This window comes from Oncorhynchus gorbuscha, linkage group LG08 (genome assembly GCF_021184085.1).
Source record: "Oncorhynchus gorbuscha isolate QuinsamMale2020 ecotype Even-year linkage group LG08, OgorEven_v1.0, whole genome shotgun sequence".
In the NCBI taxonomy this organism is placed as follows: domain Eukaryota; kingdom Metazoa; phylum Chordata; class Actinopteri; order Salmoniformes; family Salmonidae; genus Oncorhynchus; species Oncorhynchus gorbuscha.
Window position 1 is genome coordinate 55,096,973 of NC_060180.1, and position 7,104 is coordinate 55,104,076.

Sequence of the window (7,104 nt, forward strand, 5' to 3'; positions counted from 1 at the left end):
TGAGAGAGGGAGGGGGAGAGAGAAGGATAGAACCAAACAAGACCAGCAGAGGGAAACGAATAGCATGGGGAGCACAGGGACAAGACATGACAATGAATGACAAACATGACAGTTTGTTTCTCTTTTAGCTTGGCATAATTATATACTTTTTTCTTTACAATCTTCATGCTAGTCAGGACTATCCCAGGATGGCTAGGAGAATAGGGAACAGGGAATCATGAATTTACAGTTCGGTTATTATCGATCAACCACCCATTTTGTCATTCTGTCTACGTGAAAAATAACTCACCTATTTTGGTTCACACATATTTGAAGTCACTCTAATACTATTTTCAACCATTTTCTTGTTCAGCCTGCCTTTACGAAAATGTTTTTACGTAAAACTGTGAAAGTCGTAATGTTATTATTCATCAGTGTCAGTGATGAAAAGCACAGTGTAGATGTCCTTGGGTCCTTTTCAGTTCCCTCTTTTTCCAGACCTTGAATAATGTAAAAATATAAAACTTATCACAGGGTTGCGAGAGATCAGTCAGGCCTCTCTGTGAAAAGGGAGGGACAATTATTTTATTTTGAAGAAGATATTGTCTTTAGGACTCTTTTAGCCAGCAACTCAATGTCTGTCGCCAGGTAAAAGCAACTGCTCTCCTCCCTGCATGCTACCCCCCTGACTGGTTGTGATGAAATCTAATAAAGTTTCTGAAAGCATTTCTATAGCTGACAATGTGAAAGAGAAGGACATTTAAATACAGGCTTTTTTTAAATGTGCGCACGCACACATGTACACACATAAAGGGCAGAAGCTGCAGTTGTGTGTTGAGGCCCCGGCACCTTGTTCCCCCGCAGAGAGAGTGAGGGACACTCCTGGAGGCTTCTGTTGTCATCCCTTCTCTCTCTCTCCTCTTTTCTATTTGAGGAGGTCGTGTCTCTTTGAGGCTCCCAGCCAAGGAGCTGTTTTGTCAGTCAGTGGAGATGAGATTGCCTGGCCTCATTGTCCTTCAGAGCTCACAGGGATCTATAAAGCCTCGTTCTATCTTAAAGACTGCCAGTTCTGGAGTCCAGCTGAGAGCTGTGTGAAGGGTGTGAAAAGGGAATCAGAAAGCTTTTCCCATCATGGGTGGCCCCCAGCAGTCTGCCCAGCCTGCTGCCACTCTCACCAGCTCGTTGACTGACGCACTGGTGTTGCTCCTCACATGTTTCACAAGGGCAAACACCACAGATAGTGCATACGGGCCATTGGCCACCATTATATAGGGAAGATAATGTTTTAGCACAGGCTTACCTGGCTGGATCGTGATAGTTCACGAGGAAGATCAGACATTCTGTGGCATTTGGGGAAAACGGTGACAGCTCTTTCCACTGCAATGCTAATTGAGGTGACAGTGATGCGGGATGTTGTTTTGGGTAAACACAGTGTTTGTTTGTTTGTCGGTGTGCTCTGAGACAGAGCAAACAGCAGGTATGAGAGTAAGTAATGACAGGACTCCCAGCATGCGTGCTACAGTCCAGTCGAGTGCATATAGGGTGAATATGACAGGATGACAGCCCACAACAGAGGACACCAGCCATGTCTGTCTGTGTGTGTGTGTGTGTCTCCCAATTCCTTTCATCTTGTTTTTTTCAACGGGATACTTTCACTGTTGTATGACAACGGAAAATAAATGCAACAAATGTGTGTTAATGTAAAAAAGGACTTGGCACCCCCCTGCTTCTTATTGTCCTCCACTACATCCCTGCTATCTTTGTCAACTTCTCTGTCCCCCTTTTGGTGCATAATTACATCAAACAATGGATCAAAACCAATGGTGGATGCAACCTGTTACCAAGGCAACTATTATAGATTTAAGGGAGATAAGACAGGTAATTGTAAAAAGATTGATAGGGGACAAGGGACTGGGAAAAGCCTATCAAAGAATATCTCAGAGGGAATTACAATTACATAATGGCAGGGCTTCTCTTCTACCAAGCCGATAGGCCCTCGTTCGTCTGTCACAAGATAAAGGCCACGACTGCTCTCTTTGTCATTCTCCTGCTATATTGACTTGCACAGATATAGGCTTAGGGTTGTTTGATGGTTCAATGGCAAACAATGAATATTCTATCAGTATTTGAGATATAAGTGATCTCTCAGGCAGGTGAATGTGTTTTAATGATCTGGGTAGTGTGTAATGCACTAACCAAACCATTGTCTTGTATTCTACAGATGAATCGACAAAACATGACATCTGTAGTGATGCAAGAGTCTGATTCAACCCCCTTTTTATTCTTCCATTCCTTTTTTCTGACCACCATTTCCTATTATTTAATACGTGCAAGAGAGGGAGAGTTCTCCTGCATTCATATACTGGTTTCATCTTCCTCTTGACAGGTTCAGTTTAGACTTGGTCTCCACAACATAGACGGGGGTGTTGTTCACTCTCTTCTCTCTGACTCTCGGTCTAAGAATGCACTTTATGTGGCTCGGGTGGTGTCAGCGGAAGTTCCTGTCAGTCTACCTGTCTCAGTGTATAGCTGCAAGGGCGTAGCTTGGATCTAGGCTTGGAGAGATATATGGAAAGAAACATCAGAAAATTCCCCTGGGACGTTGGGGTGGAGGACGGTGGAGGCCGTACGTATCCCTTCCCGACAGCCCCTCGGCCTCAGGCCCTCAACCTGGTGACGCCAGCCGTTTGTGGGCAGGTTGTGGCATTGCACACCGGCGGTTGGCGTACAGTGAACAATGGGTGTGTTGATAGAGGAGCCAGCACTACCTGTAGGGCCTGATTTTGATCACAAAGGCCTCCAACCCCCTCCACAGGCCCGGAGCTGTCAGCAGGCCCAGACATCCATTAATACAACCATGTGACTCAGAGTTAAATGGACACTGAGCAGCACAACACAACACTACTCACCCGGTGTGAATAGGGAATTACCCACGCAACCTTTTGTTTCACAATGCCTCGACGAGAAGGGAAGGTAGCTGTGGAATGGGCTAGTGTTGCCATAAAATACCTTTTTTGTCACTGGGAAGGAACAGCACTTGTTTGCTGTCTACTATTCAAATAATCCATGTTTATTTGAACTGTGTCTTGAGTGTATCTGGGTGTGCCCTGGCCCCAAACTAAGCATTTGTTGGGCTGACAGTGTGATGATTAAGGCTGAGGTGTCAATTTAATTAGGTGTTTGTGTATTGGCCAGACACTGCTCCATAAAGGCACAAGACATGGGGGTGATTTTTTATAACAGATAGCTCCTCTCAAGGGCGCCTCTCATCTTGGAGGACTTCCTCCCTTTGCCCCCCACCTCCAACTAGCCACACTCCCCAAATCCTGGTTGGCTGATGAGAAGGTTATTAGTGGATGTAAGCTACCCCTTCCTCCATGGCAGTGTGCCTCTGAGCAAAGGTGGTAGAAACTCTTCATAAGTCTCCGCCCCCCTGGTCTGCACCCTCACTACTGCAAGCAATGGCTGTGTGCCCACTACTGGAATGTCCATGTCTACTTTACTCCAAATACTCTTCTCTGTTCACTTTTTACTCTGTATTGCACTCCTCCTCTCTTCTCTCCCCACCCGTCTGTCTCTTGTTTCTCCCTCTCGTTGCCTCTCCTTTCTCTCCCTCTCATTCTCTCTCATCTCTTTTCTTTCTCTATTGTTGGTGCCCAAATGGTATTTCTTCCAGCTAGGAGGAGGAGAATGACTGTTGGTCTCTGGAGAGGCCTAAACACAAACACAGGGAGTGACCGTCCACTGATCTGGCTTGAGTGATGGGTTTTATCTAAAAGACAGTGGTTTTATTGGCTCTGTTAATGCAGCATTTACTGTGGCAGGACTGATGTGTCCTCTGGGGCAGTCAGTGGTGCAGCTGCAGTTTAGGCCTCCAACGCTGGCTTGTGAGTGACCGCCCAGCCCCGGACCAAAACCAGGATTCCTGTCAGATGACCAAGAGGCTCTATGGTTACTGCAGCAGAATCCTCAGTGGTAATTTAAGAAGGATGAGGAAATTTGTCCAAATGGAGTCCATTTACTTGAATTCTCTCTCCAGTAATATCTCTCCCTGCAATCCATCTGTTATTAGATGCTCTCAATGTGTCTCTCTGTTCCTCCTCTCTCTCTGATCTGAACTGAAGAAGCAGGAAATGACCAGTCCCCCCTCTGTTCTTGTCTACAATGCAGCACTCCACATCGTCTCGGCTGAATTGGATGAAAATGGCATGTGTTGAAATGGCTGTTGTCTGTCTCCGGCCTATGGTGTCTGATTGGTGGGATGTCTCTAATGGTGTTAGGGGGTGATTTCACGCCCAGCAGGCCTCCGGGCCCCATCAGCCTCCATGCTGGCCAAGTGGCCTGTGTGAATACTGGGGCTGGGGACGAGGAGCCCCCCTTTATGGTGATAGGCAAGATGTGTGTATTTGATCAAGGGAGAGCCCAGGTCCTGATTTGCATGTCAACGGAAATAAATACGTCTTTTAAAGTAGACAAATAGAAGAGATTAGCAATGTAGATAAGCCATCATCGTGCAGAACATCCCACCCTATTTGCCTTAGCAAAGACAGAGAAATAATTGAATATGTGGCATTTATGTTGGAAAAGGTTTATTTTAAAAGGCTTATTTTACGTGATTGCAACCATACTGGTTTTATTATATTATTATTATTTTATTATGTTTTAGCCTTGCTGCTCATTTTAGTATAAAGCTCAGTGTTGTGTCAGTCATTGGAACATTGTATGGAAATTTGAGTTCTGAATTGACCCTGCCTTCACCCCCCCCTCGAAAAAAAAAACTGATAACATTCGGACACGAGTGAACCAGAGGAGAACAACTGTTCCCTCTAATTGTGACAATGGAAGGCCTATCGCGGTACTGCAGGCATTGTTAGCAGAAAACAGGATCTTCATGGTCAATCTCTGTGTGAATAAAAAATACTTTTTGAAGATAATCATAGTACCAAAAATGTCTTCTAATAGACCATTTGTATGTCCTTGAATCAATTATTTTAAAATCACACACAGAAGAAATTATGAGGATAATTGAATTGCTAATGGCAGCCTGCAGTAAGCTGGTCGGCCTTCAACTTGAGTTACTCAATGAGAGGGGGCAGCACTGCGCTAGCCTGCAACGTCACTTCCTGAAGGAGCTTAAACTGACTTCATTTGGCTCCAATGTGCTATTGAGTCTTCACATCGGAATGAAAGGTTTCACATGATCAATGGCTTTGTCCATTCATAGATAAAGTCATTGGTGTGAATCAGTGGAGGCTGCTGAGGGGAGGACGGCTCATGATATTGTCTGGAAGGGAGTAAAATGGGGTGAATGGATTGGTATAAAACATGAAAACCATGTGTTTCACTTTGTTTATGCACAGTTTGTTTATAATTACTTTGTTTTACAAACATTTGAGTAAATGTGGAGTTTTCTTACATGTGAAATGGTAAAGGGTTTCATACCATTCCTTTCCACTTACTCCATTTTGGCCATTATTCTGAGCCGTCCTCCCCTCAGCAGCCTCCACTGCTGTGGACACGTGAGCACATTTTTATATGTGAAATGTTCTCATGAGTCAGACATGTGGTTTTTGGACATATGTGAAGTTTCACATGTACATTTTCACATTCTAATTTCTAACTACTTCCAGCTACATCTAGTACCCCATCTAGGGACCTACCCTGCTTAGCTTCAATGGCAAACCAGCAGTGAGATACAGGGTGCTATGTTGCTGGAATCAATGTGCCAAAAATTGCAACAGGTTAAAAAAAAAAGCAGCGAAAGCAAAGGCCAGGGTATCATAACCAAATAATGGGAAAATTGCAGGAAAGAGTGAGACTTTTTATTTAATTGAGTTATCATATATATATATTTTGTAAAACAAATTTATGTGCATCCGTTTACGATTAATTTGCTCTTACATTTAAAAATATCCTTGCAAAATCAATGTTTGGCTTTCAATATTATTATTTTTGTTTGCAGTACTAATAATTTGGATCTCGACTTCAGTAGTTTTGCTTGATATTAATGGCACAAAAGTAACTCACTCACGACAGTAGAGACCAGTCAGTCAGTCCAGTTAAAGTCAACAGCCTCCAACAGTAGAGACCAGTCAGTCAGTCCAGTTAAAGTCAACAGCCTCCAACAGTAGAGACCAGTCAGTCAGTCCAGTTAAAGTCAACAGCCTCCAACAGTAGAGACCAGTCAGTCAGTCCAGTTAAAGTCAACAGCCTCCTACAGTAGAGACCAATCAGTCAGTCCAGTTAAAGTCAACAGCCTCCAACAGTAGAGACCAGTCAGTCAGTCCAGTTAAAGTCAACAGCCTCCTACAGTAGAGACCAATCAGTCAGTCCAGTTAAAGTCAACAGCCTCCAACAGTAGAAACCAGTCAGTCAGTCCAGTTAAAATCAACAGCCTCCTACAGTAGAGACCAGTCAGACAGTCCAGTTAAAGTCAACAGCCTCCAACAGTAGAGACCAGTCAGTCAGTCCAGTTAAAGTCAACAGCCTCCAACAGTAGAGACGAGTCAGTCAGTCCAGTTAAAGTCAACAGCCTCCAACAGTAGAGACCAATCAGTCAGTCCAGTTAAAGTCAACAGCCTCCAACAGTAGAGACCAGTCAGTCAGTCCAGTTAAAGTCAACAGCCTCCAACAGTAGAGACCAATCAGTCAGTCCAGTTAAAGTCAACAGCCTCCAACAGTAGAGACCAATCAGTCAGTCCAGTTAAAGTCAACAGCCTCCAACAGTAGAGACCAATCAGTCAGTCCAATTAAAGTCAACAGCCTCCTACAGTAGAGTCCAGTCAGTCAGTCCAGTTAAAGTCAACAGCCTCCTACAGTAGAGTCCAGTCAGTCAGTCCAGTTAAAGTCAATAGCCACCTACAGTAGAGACCAATCAGTCAGTCCAGTTAAAGTCCAGTCAGTCAGTCCAGTTAAAGTCAACAGCCTCCAACAGTAGAGACCAGTCAGTCAGTCCAGTTAAAGTCAACAGCCTCCAACAGTAGAGACCAGTCAGTCAGTCCAGTTAAAGTCAACAGCCTCCTACAGTAGAGACCAGTCAGTCAGTCCAGTTAAAGTCAACAGCCTCCAACAGTAGAGACCAGTCAGTCAGTCCAGTTAAAGTCAACAGCCTCCTACAGTAGAGAC